Source organism: Prenolepis imparis, unplaced genomic scaffold (assembly GCF_030444845.1).
Source record: "Prenolepis imparis isolate NDT839.2.m4 unplaced genomic scaffold, iyPreImpa1.0 SCAF_8, whole genome shotgun sequence".
Lineage (NCBI taxonomy): Eukaryota > Metazoa > Arthropoda > Insecta > Hymenoptera > Formicidae > Prenolepis > Prenolepis imparis.
The window spans coordinates 6,241,412-6,254,887 of record NW_028141166.1 but is presented as its reverse complement, the minus strand read 5'-3'; the positions used below and the strand labels follow the sequence as shown (position 1 = coordinate 6,254,887).

The following is a 13,476-nucleotide window of genomic DNA, read 5'->3' as shown; positions in this document are numbered from 1 at the left end:
GAGCAATTAAATGGAAATTATTGAATGCTAAGAATAATGAGGCAATCTCGGAAAAAATGGCATAATTTAATATATTTAAAAAATTATATTAATTATATATTAAAAATATTAATATATAAAAAATATTAAATATAATAAAATATTAAATTGAAGTAGGATCGGGAAGTAAAAAATAATTTAAAGTTTTCTATTTTTTAATTAAATTTTTATGCTTTTTACACATACTTTGAATGATCAATTAATTATCTGATTGCGAGATGGATGGATCTGAGACGCAATTAAGTAATAACAGAAAAATGTTTAAATGTAAATGGTAGATTTATAATACAATCTCTACGAGAGACGCATTGGGAGATGCGTTGCGAAGCAACGAGCATAATGGTTCTGGTAGATTGCCGTGGCCAATTGGGTGAACCAGTATGGTATTTACACAGTTAAATTAGTTGATTTAACGAGCAAAGGGCAACTATCCTGGTCGGATCGACCAATATCGTCTGTATCTATGTATATATATATATATATATATATATATATATATATATGTGTGTGTGTGTGTATATACATATTATATGCGCGAGGACAAGGTTCATCAAGATAAAATTTCATCTCGAAACCGTAATGATAATTTTGGAATCGAAAAACTACATTCGCGCGTATAGAGCTGTACAAGTATCGAGAGAGAAAAGATGCTCAGTTAAGTCTAGTAATAAAATTGACAGGTATTTTCAGGGGAACCATAGTCGAAAAAGAGAGGCGTCGATCGAGAATCTTCTTGTATTACGGCAATCTAACTCGCCTGTACTCCTACCACAAGGTGCTAGTCGAGATTCGATTTCGTACTGTCCAATCAAATGAGAAATCGTGACTCTTGAGACTTTCATCGACCCCATTCCCGTTAAATTGGGCCGGTAACTTTCTCAGGTTTCCTGAGTACCTTTTAACCGTGTCTAAGAAATTTGAAGTTGTAATTACGAAAGAAGAAAAGAAAGTATATAGAGGAGGATCAAATATAATTATTATTTATCAGTTGGTATCTAATTACCTATCTAGACCTCAATTCTTAACTAAAAGAAATCTCAGTAGAAAACTAGTGAAATAATTGAGTTGGTAATTTAAAACTGCTTTAAAAATGATTTATTTAAATTTTTACGTAAACACTGAATAATATTTGTTAAGTTTTTTTAAGATGTGTCGCTTCATATTCGTTTATGTTTGTGAATAGCAATTTTACAAACAGTCATATTGCAGTATGAAATCATGTTTGATTCCTGTTAAATTGGACCGATAACTTTCTCAGCTTTCCTGAGTACCTTTTAACCGTGTCTAAGAAATTTGAAGTTGTAATTACGAAAGAAAAAAGAGAGTATAGAGGAAGGTCGAATATAATTATTATTTTTGAATTGGTAGCTAATTAATTATCTAGACCTCAATTTTTTTTAAGTAAAAAAAATCAGAAACTCGTAAAATAATACAACAATTTAAAATTGCTTTGTTTTTAAAAATAATTTATTTGAATTTTTACGCAAAAATTGAATAATATTTCTAGTTTTTTTAGGACGTATCATTTCATATTGTTTATAAATAGCAATTTTACAAACAGTCGTATTGCAGAATGAAATCATGTTTGACTCCGTAGCAAAATTTTACAGTTAATATCAAAGTAAAAGAGATTATGAAAGATAATACGTGCAACATGCGGGCTTTGAAATTCTGTTTAAGACATAATATAGTAACGACTCGTTTTATATGTGCTTGCGAAAGAATAATAATAGTTGCAATTTTACAAACAGTTGTATTGCAGCATGAGAAATTATGTTTGACTTTATAATAAAATTCTACAGTTAATATCAAAGTAAAATGGATTATGAAAGACAATACGCGTAATATGCGGACTTTGAAATTCTGTTTAAGACTTAATATAGTGACGACTCTTTTTATATATGCTTGCAAAAGAATAATAGCAGTTGCAATTTGTCTATCTAATGGGAAGACTGCAAAAGGATTTAAATGGAGAAACATGGGAGAGAAAAGAGAAGAATATACGATTGTCAACGGTTTGTTGACAATCTAACACGTACGAATCATTTCATATTTATGTGAAGAAACATTTCGCGAATTTGTGATATCAGCGGAATCAGCGTCTGATCGCAATCGCATATACTTATACTACTGAAAACCGTTTTTGTATTGCATTAGGTATCTACTCGAAAAATGTAACAGAGATAATAGATGTAAATGTTTTCGCGATTATTTGAACATATTATATGTAAAACATATATCAATATAATTCTGAATATACGCATAAAATTTAATTAACTAAAGATTAAAAGGGTATTTATATTCGAAACATTTATTAATTTATGAGTATATTTCTAATAATAAAAATTTTATTTATGAGACAGACATTACTTAATTACGATATACTAATAATTTTATATTTAACAAATTATTCAATGGCAAATATATCAAGTTATTTGTTTACAATTGCATTAATATTAATTAAATATGAAAACACGTATCTCTCTATGACGGTGTGCGAAGTTCTACAATCTTTCCATAATTGATAATTAAGCGAAAATGCGAGAACTTAACAAAAATTAAATTAATTTTCCAAATAATTGTTTTCCATTATATTTCATTTTGTTAATTAATCTTTTTAATAAAACAATATACATACTAATTAAAATTTTCTGAAAACAAAATAATTCAATTAAAAGAATTTAATAAAACAAAAATTTATTTTTACTCAACAAGAGTTTTTATTCGACAAGAGATTCATAATGTTTACGTACAAACAATACTTGTAGCGTATGTATCTGTAAAAAAATTAAATCTTAAGAAGACATTTACTTTTTACTTTTTATTTTACATTTTTACTTTTTATTCTATACTTATTTCATCAAAATAAATATAAAGGAATTTAAAAATAATTTTATTGGATTTAATTTTAAATTCCTCTATACTTATTTTGTCAAAATAATTTTGTCGTACTTAATATCTGGCTCTTATTACCTCTTTTCATACTTAGAAAAAATCTAAATTTGTTTTTTAAATTAGGAAACCATATACAAGTTCAGAGAAAATCTGCTGTTATTAATTTCAAGAAGAAGAAAACGTTGAGTATATTATTGAGCACGGCAATATAAAGATGCTTCGAGAATAAAACAGGGCCTCGGTGGTTCCTGATCCTTTCAAGCTCACCAATTACATGGTACCCGTTTCTCTCACTTTGGCCGGAACAAAAGATCTCCTGAAATATAAGATGCGAAAGCGAATTTATATCCCTTCCAGACCGGAGAGTGCTTAGAGAAAAATAATTAACCCGCCTGTGCGTTTTCCTTCCCCTTTTCGTATCGAGTACCTCGTTGACAACGAAAATTATGGCCTGCGCCGGAAAGTCATCCCCCTCTTCCTTCCCCCTATTTGCGGGCCCTTTTCTTCTCTCGTTACCGCTCGATACCTAGAGTAGCGTCACGTTCTAAGTTTTTGTTTCGCACGGGAAAATTCCTCTCGTTCCAGCACGTTTCCGGAGCCGCGTTCCAATCGTTCTTTATTAGGACGCGCATATATAACGTCTTTCCGACAATTCGATGAAAGTGGGCAGCGACGGCTGCCCCCTTATTCGCACATCTCTCGCTTGGAAGATTCGTGAATTTGAGAGAGAAGATTCTTCTCGATCAGAGACGATTCTTCTCTCCCCGGTAATCTAATTTCTCCGAGCTGCACGCGCCTAAAAGGAAGACACCGACCATTCTGTCTCAGGAATAAAGAAACTCGTTTTGCAAAGCGACCGTTTTCGTTCCTCTCTCGCAAAACTCATATGAATGCAATTTACTTGAAATTCTGCAAAAGAGGCCAAAGTGAAATTTGTCAAGTATATTTACTAAACGACTTGTGAAGAAATCAAACTGTCTCTTTCTCTCTCTCTATCCAACAACAATCTTTCATACTTTTTCATTGAAAAAATTATATTCTCATAGGAAGACTGTATGTTATAAAATCCTTCTTAACAGATATTCTCAAACATTTTCTAAAATAGAATAGATGAAGTTAAGTAGCAATGCTGAAGAATTCTTCAATATGTAGAACACTTGAATGTTGAATGTACTTCGCGACTATATCAAAGCTGTCTCGTACGTTTCTTTTCAGTTGATTTTCTCCAGGGAAAACTCGTATAGTTCCGGGATTTAAAAAAAATCGATTATTCGAGACAGTTGCGAGACAGTTATCTAGCTAAAAATGGCGATCCTACACAGTCCATAGACTTTTTTACTGTTGTGCCAGAGCAAATAGAGAGACGTATCGCTAGACAAAGACAGACTAAAAATGTAGGTGTCCCCGTAGATTACGTCACTGCTGCACGGGGGGAGTGAGGGCCTTTCCTATCTGCACGTATGTAACTTTTCATACTCAGAACGGCGGGCTGCGACTGCAGATACGCGCAGACCTGCAACAGTCGGCGAACTGTAAGAGTGATCCTTTTTTTTTCTTTTTATCGTACCTCTTTTTCCAACCGTTTCGCGAGATAATGACAATCTATGGTGAAACCACCCGCTGTTTTCTCGCTCGAGTCATCACGCGGTATCAAGGCGAGTATCAAGGGTATATATACACACGTTACTATGTTGTACATCGAGTCAGAGATGCATGAGCGGAGATGACGTCGGCGGTTGCACATAGTGCATCGCGAGAAATAACGTTGACTGTTTTATTACGCCTCCTTCTATCTGGCTGGGGAAAATGTACGGATTCGAGATTTTTTTCTTTTTTTCTTTTTATCAGCTGGTCAACATGCACCCAAATGACGAGTGATTCGCGAGGTAACGGAAGTTCCCGCGACTCTGTTGTGTATTAGATGAGAAAATGGAACAGCATGCACAACGGGAGCATGTTGGATATGTAGTCACATGGCTGTTTATAGCCATTCTCTCCTTGTTCTTTCTCTTTTTCTCTTTCTCTCTTGTGAAAGATCTTGACTCCACCGGAAATGTCTCATTATGGAGAGAGAAAATATTTCGATTAAAATTCAAACATAACTCCTCAGTTCAACTTTATCTTCCTTAGATACATAATGAATTTATAATAATAGTAACTTTTGACAAGTAATAAAAAAATCATTAAGATTACTGTTGCTACGAGCGATAAGCTTTTAGATTTCCATCGTATTTAGACACAGAGAGAATTTTCTCTTAGAATTTTTACCCTGAAAATCATCAAGAATTTTATGAGAATTTCTCTAATTAGTATTAATCACAAAAATAATAAATAATATCTAATACAATAAAATATAAAATATGTTTGATTAATTTTACTATGCAGTTTAGTAAAAATAATTAAACATGTTTTATATTTCATTGTGATAGATATTATTTTTATTGTGATTAATATTAATCAGAGAAATTCTCATAAAATTCTTGATGATTTTCAGGATAAATAAGAGAAAATTCTCTGATGTATATTGACTTGATATTTTTGAGATTGTATATACATAGCAGTAGATAGTTTCCAGAGAACATACGGCTAACTGAGAAATACGGCTGAAACTTGAGATCAAACTTGGAATAATACAGCTGGTTATTATTAATATAACCTAATGAAAATCATCGATATCAGAAATATATTTAAATAAAAGCCTTAAAATAAATTTGACGAAACATTTTAACGCGAATTCTTTTTGCTCAGCTATATTTATATACAAATACATGATACAATTTTTTTCAGAAATCGAATAAACCTTGCAACGCTTTCACACCGAATGTTTGTCTATCAACCTCGTATCAACGAAATGTAATTCACGAGCTCCCTCAGAATTCTGCCATGTAATCGTTTGTCCGAATTGATTGCCGCTGTACGAGAAATACGGTTCTGTATTTTTTGGTTTCTGCCAAGTAAAATATAATTGGTAATTACGTGAACAAACGCGGAGGTTGCAACGGCACAACTTTTATCGCGAACGTGTATACAGTCGTGCACTAATGCAATTCTCTCGTTATCCCGCGAATCTTTCTCTCTCTCTCTTTCTCTCTCGCACGCGCGTTTCCGTTCACAATTCTGACGGATTTTTTTTTTTTAAATCTCCACTAAAGACATCGACTGAACTGGGATTGCGGCACGGATGTGGAAAAACAAATCGCGTTACGCTGATTATCTGCACCGAGTCCCGGAAGCCAGAGGGAATATCGAGCAGCGATGCGATGGCCGAGAGGATGACGGGATACGTGAGATAGCGTGTGATATGCAGAAAGAGAAAAATATTTCAAAAGCTTCCGACGATGAGAAAGAAATATAGTTCTCTCCCGTCGTCGCCGTCGTCGAATACGTCGAAGTTGTTTTTTTTTTTTTTCCTTTTTAAAGTCGATTTTTAATTGGTGAAAAAATATTTGTCATATACGCAAGTACATATTCCGTGTTGGAGGAAAATTTTTATTTTTCTATGTATGCGATCTCGCGCGGGTTTGAACGAATCTGACGAGGGAACTTCGCAAATCCGAAAACTCTGATTTTTATACTTTACACACGTGCAGGGAAGATAAATAGATGAAACAAGAATTTAGAAATTTTTAGTTGCTATCCAAAAACGATTTTAAGGAGTGAATATTTTCGTATGAATATTTTGAAAAAATAATTTTTGGAATAAAGTGTTTAAAAAATCTTTGAAAAAATTTACTTTTCAAGATTTTATTAATATGGTTAAATAGAGATGTTCTTGAAATTGTTGTATAAAATATTTTTTGGTATCTCTCAAATTTTTTTGAGATATGTCGAGAAAAAAAGTTGCTCTACATATTAAGAAGTGGTCAATTTTTTATTTAAAAATATACGTACTTGACATGAATTATGCGCTCGTGAAATTTATTCGTACAATTATGTAAATACGCGAATCTTCGAGATCTTTGAAATATTTTGAAGATGGTGTTTTTTCAACTCGATGTGTTAATTTTGTTCGACTCGCGCAAAGTTATTTCTTTTCATATCAGATGATTAGGTCACTAAATCTTTTTCCTATTAACTCTACTATTTTCGAAGGATGTGGAATCGCTTACAGATTGATGAGTTTAACGCAATCCTCTTTATTTTCTTTAGAGTAGAATTTTCAATTGCGTTCAATAACTCGAATCTCTTCTCTGATCATTGCATCGAGAGAGCAACAACTCGAGATACTAAGTTTATTGCAATCCTTATTGCGACATAAATTTATCACATTTTATTCTCTGTGTGTGTTTATGTTTATGTTTGTATTTGTGTGTGTGTGCAATACTCCTTGGACTCGAGATGATTTCGATATGGACGAGAGAAAAATATTTGTTCCATCGGTATATTTTTTGTAACGATCGTAACCATACGCGCCATTCTTTTATAATATTTAAATGCAAATACAACTTTCGTGCATTTTGCCATTATATGTCTCATATATAACATAATATGTTCACCATGTGTATTATATTATACAATTATAATTTTTTTCATGAGATGTGTGTTCTTCTGGAATTATCAGACACAATAAGCCTATTCAATAAGGCCGAGAAATATTGGATTTGAAAGGAGATATATATACGATTACTATACAGGGTGTCCCAGAATGATTGGTATACCTGTTAATGGCAGATTTTTGGGATCATTTGGAGACGATTTTTCCTCAGCAAATGACACCAATAATTTTCGAGTTATAAGTGATTGAAAATAAAGGGTTTTTGGCTAACTAAGTCTTGTGGAAATAAAATAATAATAAATTCACATTCTTCAATTAATTTCAGGTAGAGTTTACTTTAATGGAATTTTAATTTAAGGCTTAGTTACAAAGATACATGATGGCAAAAATTGGGAACATGCAAAAAATAATGATCTCTCTCGACATTTTCGCTGAGGAAAAATCGTCTCCAAATGATCTCAAGAATCTGCCATTAACAGGTATACCACTCATTCTGGGACACCCTGTATATATACATACATACACATACATATATGTTATATGGATGATACTCTTCCAAGTCAATGATCCGAAGATTGCACGGCCGCTAAGCAGAAAGGTCCCGACTTCTGAAAACTACTATCGTCAAAGCGAGCGAGCCAGGACCTCCTCTGACTAGTGAACTGTGTCGATTCGACGCGATTCGACTGTTCGTGAATCGATTTTGAGTCGTTTTTTTCGCCTGTCTCATCTTCTTCGTTTATCTTGTCCACTCCTCTATTTATGTTATCGTTTACTTTGTGCTAGGCAAAACAAACGCGATGCGATGCGATGCGAGGGCGGAGAAAACTCGCCTATTTTTCACTGCCGGGTCAGTTCAGGCATCCTGATGTGTTTCTCCATTTCGATTTTCGATTTGCTTTGTATCCCGGGAAAACTAATATCAGCTCTGTTTTCAATGCGCTATATCACTCGCATCACCGATGACAGATAAAGGAGATTACAAGTGACATTGCAAATATATCGAGATTTTTATCGTACCATTTTTATTTGATTTTTATGGAAGAAAACACGTACAAAAAATTCGTTATAATTATTATAATTTTTTATATATCATTATGAAACAAAGTGAAATGTTTTTGATAGCGAAAAGACATCGAGTTCAGAAAGACTATTTATACAGTCCAATGATATAGCCGTATTAATTACTGCGGGAAATATCTTATGCTCTCATCTTTATGCAAATGTTAAATTGCAAAAGTTAAATATTTAATTTCACACAGTTAATTGGATGATCCGTCTTAACTCGATCAGATAAACCTGATAACCCATCGTTATTGATTCAATACTCTTTCCTCTTTACCCTTTTCGTATAACATTGTTTTTTAACGAATTTTTTGCTTCGAATTTTTAGTTTGCTTTCCATTCGATGGAACAAACCCATGTGAATAGCGAATCCTTCAGCAGTTTTTCCTTTTGTATTTCCTATTCTCTGTATACTTTTCATCATTTTTGCTATTCTGGCTTTACGTCTCCTTTGTACCAATAAAAGAAGACATTGACTTTTTTGTCAGTATACTCGCTGAAACGCAGTGTCATCACGTTACTCCTCTACATTTCTTCATTTACCTCATTTATCAAAATATTTGCTTATTTTGCTTACTTTTGTATTTTTATCTTATTAATTTATCATTTTATTTTATCTTAACATTATATATTTATATAGTTAAATTATATAATGTAAGACATAAAATATCCAATTACATGAAAGAACTTGATGCGAATAAAATTACAAAGTATGTATTATATTTATCAAACAAAATGATAAAGTATGTAAGTATGTACATTATATTTATCGATGTCTTTAAAAAAAATTTAATTAATCATGCTTTAACAGGCTATTGACTTTGATGCTGCTAAATTTATCAGATACATAGTAATCAAATGAAGCTACTCAATGATCTTATATCGGCATAAACAAGCAAACTTTATGAGACTTAAATTTTACTGCTAATTATTAAGAAAAAAAGAGGTAAAGAGTCCACGTAGATAATTTTATTTAAAAATATTATTAATTTGCTTTTTTTAATTATATACGTTAAAGGAAAATGTAGAAGATAAAAAACATGTCACGAAAAATTACTCAAATTGTCAGAGAAAATTAATGGATACTGGCTTCCATTTCTAAATAGAATTCTGCTCTTCGTAAAAAATACGATATTTCAAGCGTGTTGCGACTATTATATGCGATTATTATGAATCCTCCCAGATCAGATCATTCTTGTTTTGTAGATGAGAGGAAATAATAAAAGGAAATGAGGCGGCTAAGACTATAAGGCGGCAAGGGAAACGGAAAATCATTCGGAAGAAATATAGATTCCAACCCCTGATAACATTCATTGAGATTGAATTTGTCCCCAATAACAAACGAAATATGTGATTTTATTAAAGCTTACGCTACATATCTTACTTGAGTTATAGAAAAAGAAGTAATTTGCTAATAATTTCATATCGATAAATTTTGACATGATATTATGGCACAGATCTTGTGTTTTTAATTAAAGAGAAGATAATTATCTGCTCAATAACTTAAAAAAAATTTTTTTTTATTATAAACGGTGGCAATTTATTATTATATACAGTGGCAATAATTAAAAAATAATACATTATAATTGTTCGTTTATGTTTATACAAAACATGATGCACTATATTTATTTAAGAATGTCATTTTTTAAACAGAATTGAATAGATTTGTATATGCAATCGAGATACATATATTTTAACAAAAAAAAACATCACTTTTACCCGTCCAAATTTGATTATGAAGTAAGTGGATTTAAATTATACTATGGCAGATAGGTAATCCAAGCAGTGCAAGGATTATTACATTGGCAAAAATATCCGATAATTTTGTGCAAGTTCAATTTATTTATCTTACGATTTACAGCTTGCAGAAAAATGTTCCAATTCACTTGTATTAAAGAAGAACAATAGAGTCTCTCGTTCTCTCGTAATATATGAGAAGTAGATCGTATTACGATAAAAAATTGATAGCAAGTATATTATTCCATAAGTGATAAAATGCGAGATTTTATTAAATGCAAATGTAATGAAACACGAAATACAAATATAGAATTGTTTTTAATAATTGTAAATCATGGTAATGCGGTAATATATTAAGACAAGACTCACGCGCGGCTTAATTATCAACCCATTTTTAGCCAAATTTACACATTTTAATATTCATTAATTTATTTTATACAAATATTTTTCATTAATCAAAAAAATAATTTTTAATTTTTAATTATATCTTTAATCTCCAAAATTAATATTCATATTTTATATACTATCATATGTCAATTCTTTAAATTTATAAATTAATATAATTTATGAAAAACATTTCATAAAGTTTGAATATATAATATATATGTATATACACGCTTTATAGATAAAGAATTTTATTTTTCCTAAATTTTAAAATTATAAATAACTAATTTCTCAATCAGATTTATTTTACTTTTTAATATTTTTATTGTATTTATTAATATTAATATTTTAAATATTATATATTTACATCTAATTATCATTTTATTATTATTCTATTAATTTATTTGTTTAATATTAATTTGTTTACACTTATTAATATGAAAATATAAAATTATTTATATTCAATTATACTATTCTTAATTACAATTAGAAATTTATTAATAATTTGTCTATATTTTCCAAGTTTAATTAAAAAAAAAAAATAAATTATTTTTAAATTCAATAAATATCTACCTATAAATTATCATTTTTATATGAAACATTTTAATTTTATCATTACTTATCTAGAATAGATAAAAAATCTTAGAATAGAACGAATCTTACGCGAGATACGAGAATGTAAGACGCATATTATATGCATATAATTACATGTGTGAATTTGTGAAGCTAGTAAAAGTTAATGATGATTACGATATACGAACAATCCCCATTATCCTTCAATCCATCCACGTAACACGCTACGAGAACACCGTGGCTACTCAGCTCGTGCTCTCTAAAAGTGGTCCATCAGAGCCCCGGAGTAAGTTTACGCTTCTCCGTCAACAATGGCAAAGGTTAGAGGTTTATGGGAGTTAGGATGGGTGCTGTTGAAGATGGTGTTTTCGGCTTAACGCATAGTCGCTATTAAGTGCGGTGCGCAGCTGTTTTCACAATCCATTATTATACGTGCCAGTGTATGTGTGTGTGTTTCGCTGTTAAAATCTTCCTTATATCAAAAGTATCAAGTAATTTATTACCACCAAGACGTAATATTATGTCGTAGTAATAATATGTCGTGATAAAAATATAGCAGCACTTAACGATATCCGCAAAAAAAGATTGATTCGAGAAAATTGTTATGCGACTTCCGTTCTCGCTCTCTGTTATATTAAGAGTAAATATCGAAAAATTTTGTTCGATAAACCCCGTCGTAAATATGGTGTTCTAACAGTTCCCTAGACGACTCAACTCGATGAGAGTCACGTCAGCCGCCTCGTCCTGCGAGATATCCTGGTTTAACAGCCAGATAAATCGAACGGTTCTCGTATAGCCAATAGGATACACGCAGCTTTCGCCTGTCAATAATTTTTGCTCGGAAGGATACTTGAAAGTTACTACACGAGCGACGTTGATTTATATCGGTCGAAAGATCTCGTTCCCCGAGAAAACGAATTAACGCGACCAGAATACATGTATAAAGTAGATTTACACTTCATCCTTTTTTCTCGGTTCCTCCCATGTATGCGGATGTTAATAATATAATCAGAGCTATCTCCATTTAACATTAATTTCCCTGCACAAGATTGCACAAGACAATTTTTCGCTTATTTTCTGTTGCAGTTCAATGGAATGAGGTGTTGCATTTCACCGCCCAAGGATCTTGAAGGACGTTCCGGCGAGCTCCGCAACATCCAGCATGCAGTGAGTAAATTAATTATTCAATTTTCTCGCTCTTTATTTCATTATTCTTTTCACCAAGGTTTGCGAGCTCGGCCTTAATGTAATTACCAAGATTTTTATCGCTTATCGTCGTGACATTTACACACGTCGTTATTTATTGTCCCCGTAGTCCTGCTCGGTGTGCGGGCGCACCCGCTAATGCGCGTATATGCAAACGGCCGGATGCATACAGATGCGCGTCTACGTGATCGAAATTTCGTACCGGCCCGTTTACGGCCGGTAATCAATGCGAAAGCGACTAATCAGTTACCAGACGCGCGCGCGCAAATTGTCGTTTAGAGTGACGCAAATTGCCGGGGCTGCAGCGAACCTCCCGCAAATAGAAAAAAATGCATCTCGTCCAGCCATTCCCACGAAGGACTGGATAATAAAGAAGGGAGCGCGCTGCTACCGATGTAACCTTGTTACGGTAAATTCGATTAAAATTCACCGTATGAAATTTGTGTGCGCATTATGACATGCAAATTTTTGCCAAATATGAGGGCGAGCACGAGTGAAAATTAATATATTTAGCTGTCGCAATTTTTTATGTCAACTAATGTCCGCGCGCGAATATCTCACCCTTCACCCCTCGAATCAAGATGAACGGTCACACACATTCGCACAGTTAATTTATTATAAAATGCGCGCTTTCCTCGTCAGCTAGATACACAACGAGCGCGAAGCTCGTTGTTAATTGTTGATGTTATTAACGCATCGTGTACTTATAATGTTGATACGCGCACGCACCGGTAATATTATATGAGAGTTTACCTATATATAAGGTGGGACATTTTAATGTCTGAATATCTGTTTTTTCTACGCTTTTTACAAAAAAAATGTTTCGCAAAAATTGTTTGACTTTTAAGACTGAAAGGGAATATGCTCATGTATCTAAGTGCTTCTAGGGAGACTTTACGTTTGTCTTTATGGATACTTCTCCACATGTTTGCAATGAAACACTAATATTTCAAAATTAAAAATGTGTGTTATATAAATTAAAAAATTAAGAAAATGTATTTAAAAAATCATTAAGTAATACATATTTAATTGGATTTGTTTTGACACGAGAATTACAACTTTTGTTAAAAAATAAATATTGG

The 13,476-nt window shown here is 32.2% G+C and overlaps 2 protein-coding genes across 3 annotated transcripts in view; one reads left to right on the top strand and one right to left on the bottom strand.

The window, feature by feature from the left end:
- LOC145939405 (uncharacterized) overlaps positions 1-13,476 on the bottom strand; it is a 263,176-nt gene that overhangs the window by 134,063 nt on the left and 115,637 nt on the right. The window lies entirely within an intron of this gene.
- Positions 1-13,476, top strand: part of LOC145939422 (gonadotropin-releasing hormone receptor) — a 226,649-nt gene that overhangs the window by 100,766 nt on the left and 112,407 nt on the right. For both annotated transcript variants that reach the window (XM_083043724.1, XM_083043723.1), the window contains one exon: positions 12,275-12,355. The gene's annotated coding sequence lies outside the window, so the exon portion shown is untranslated. The remainder of the gene's footprint in view (positions 1-12,274; positions 12,356-13,476) is intronic.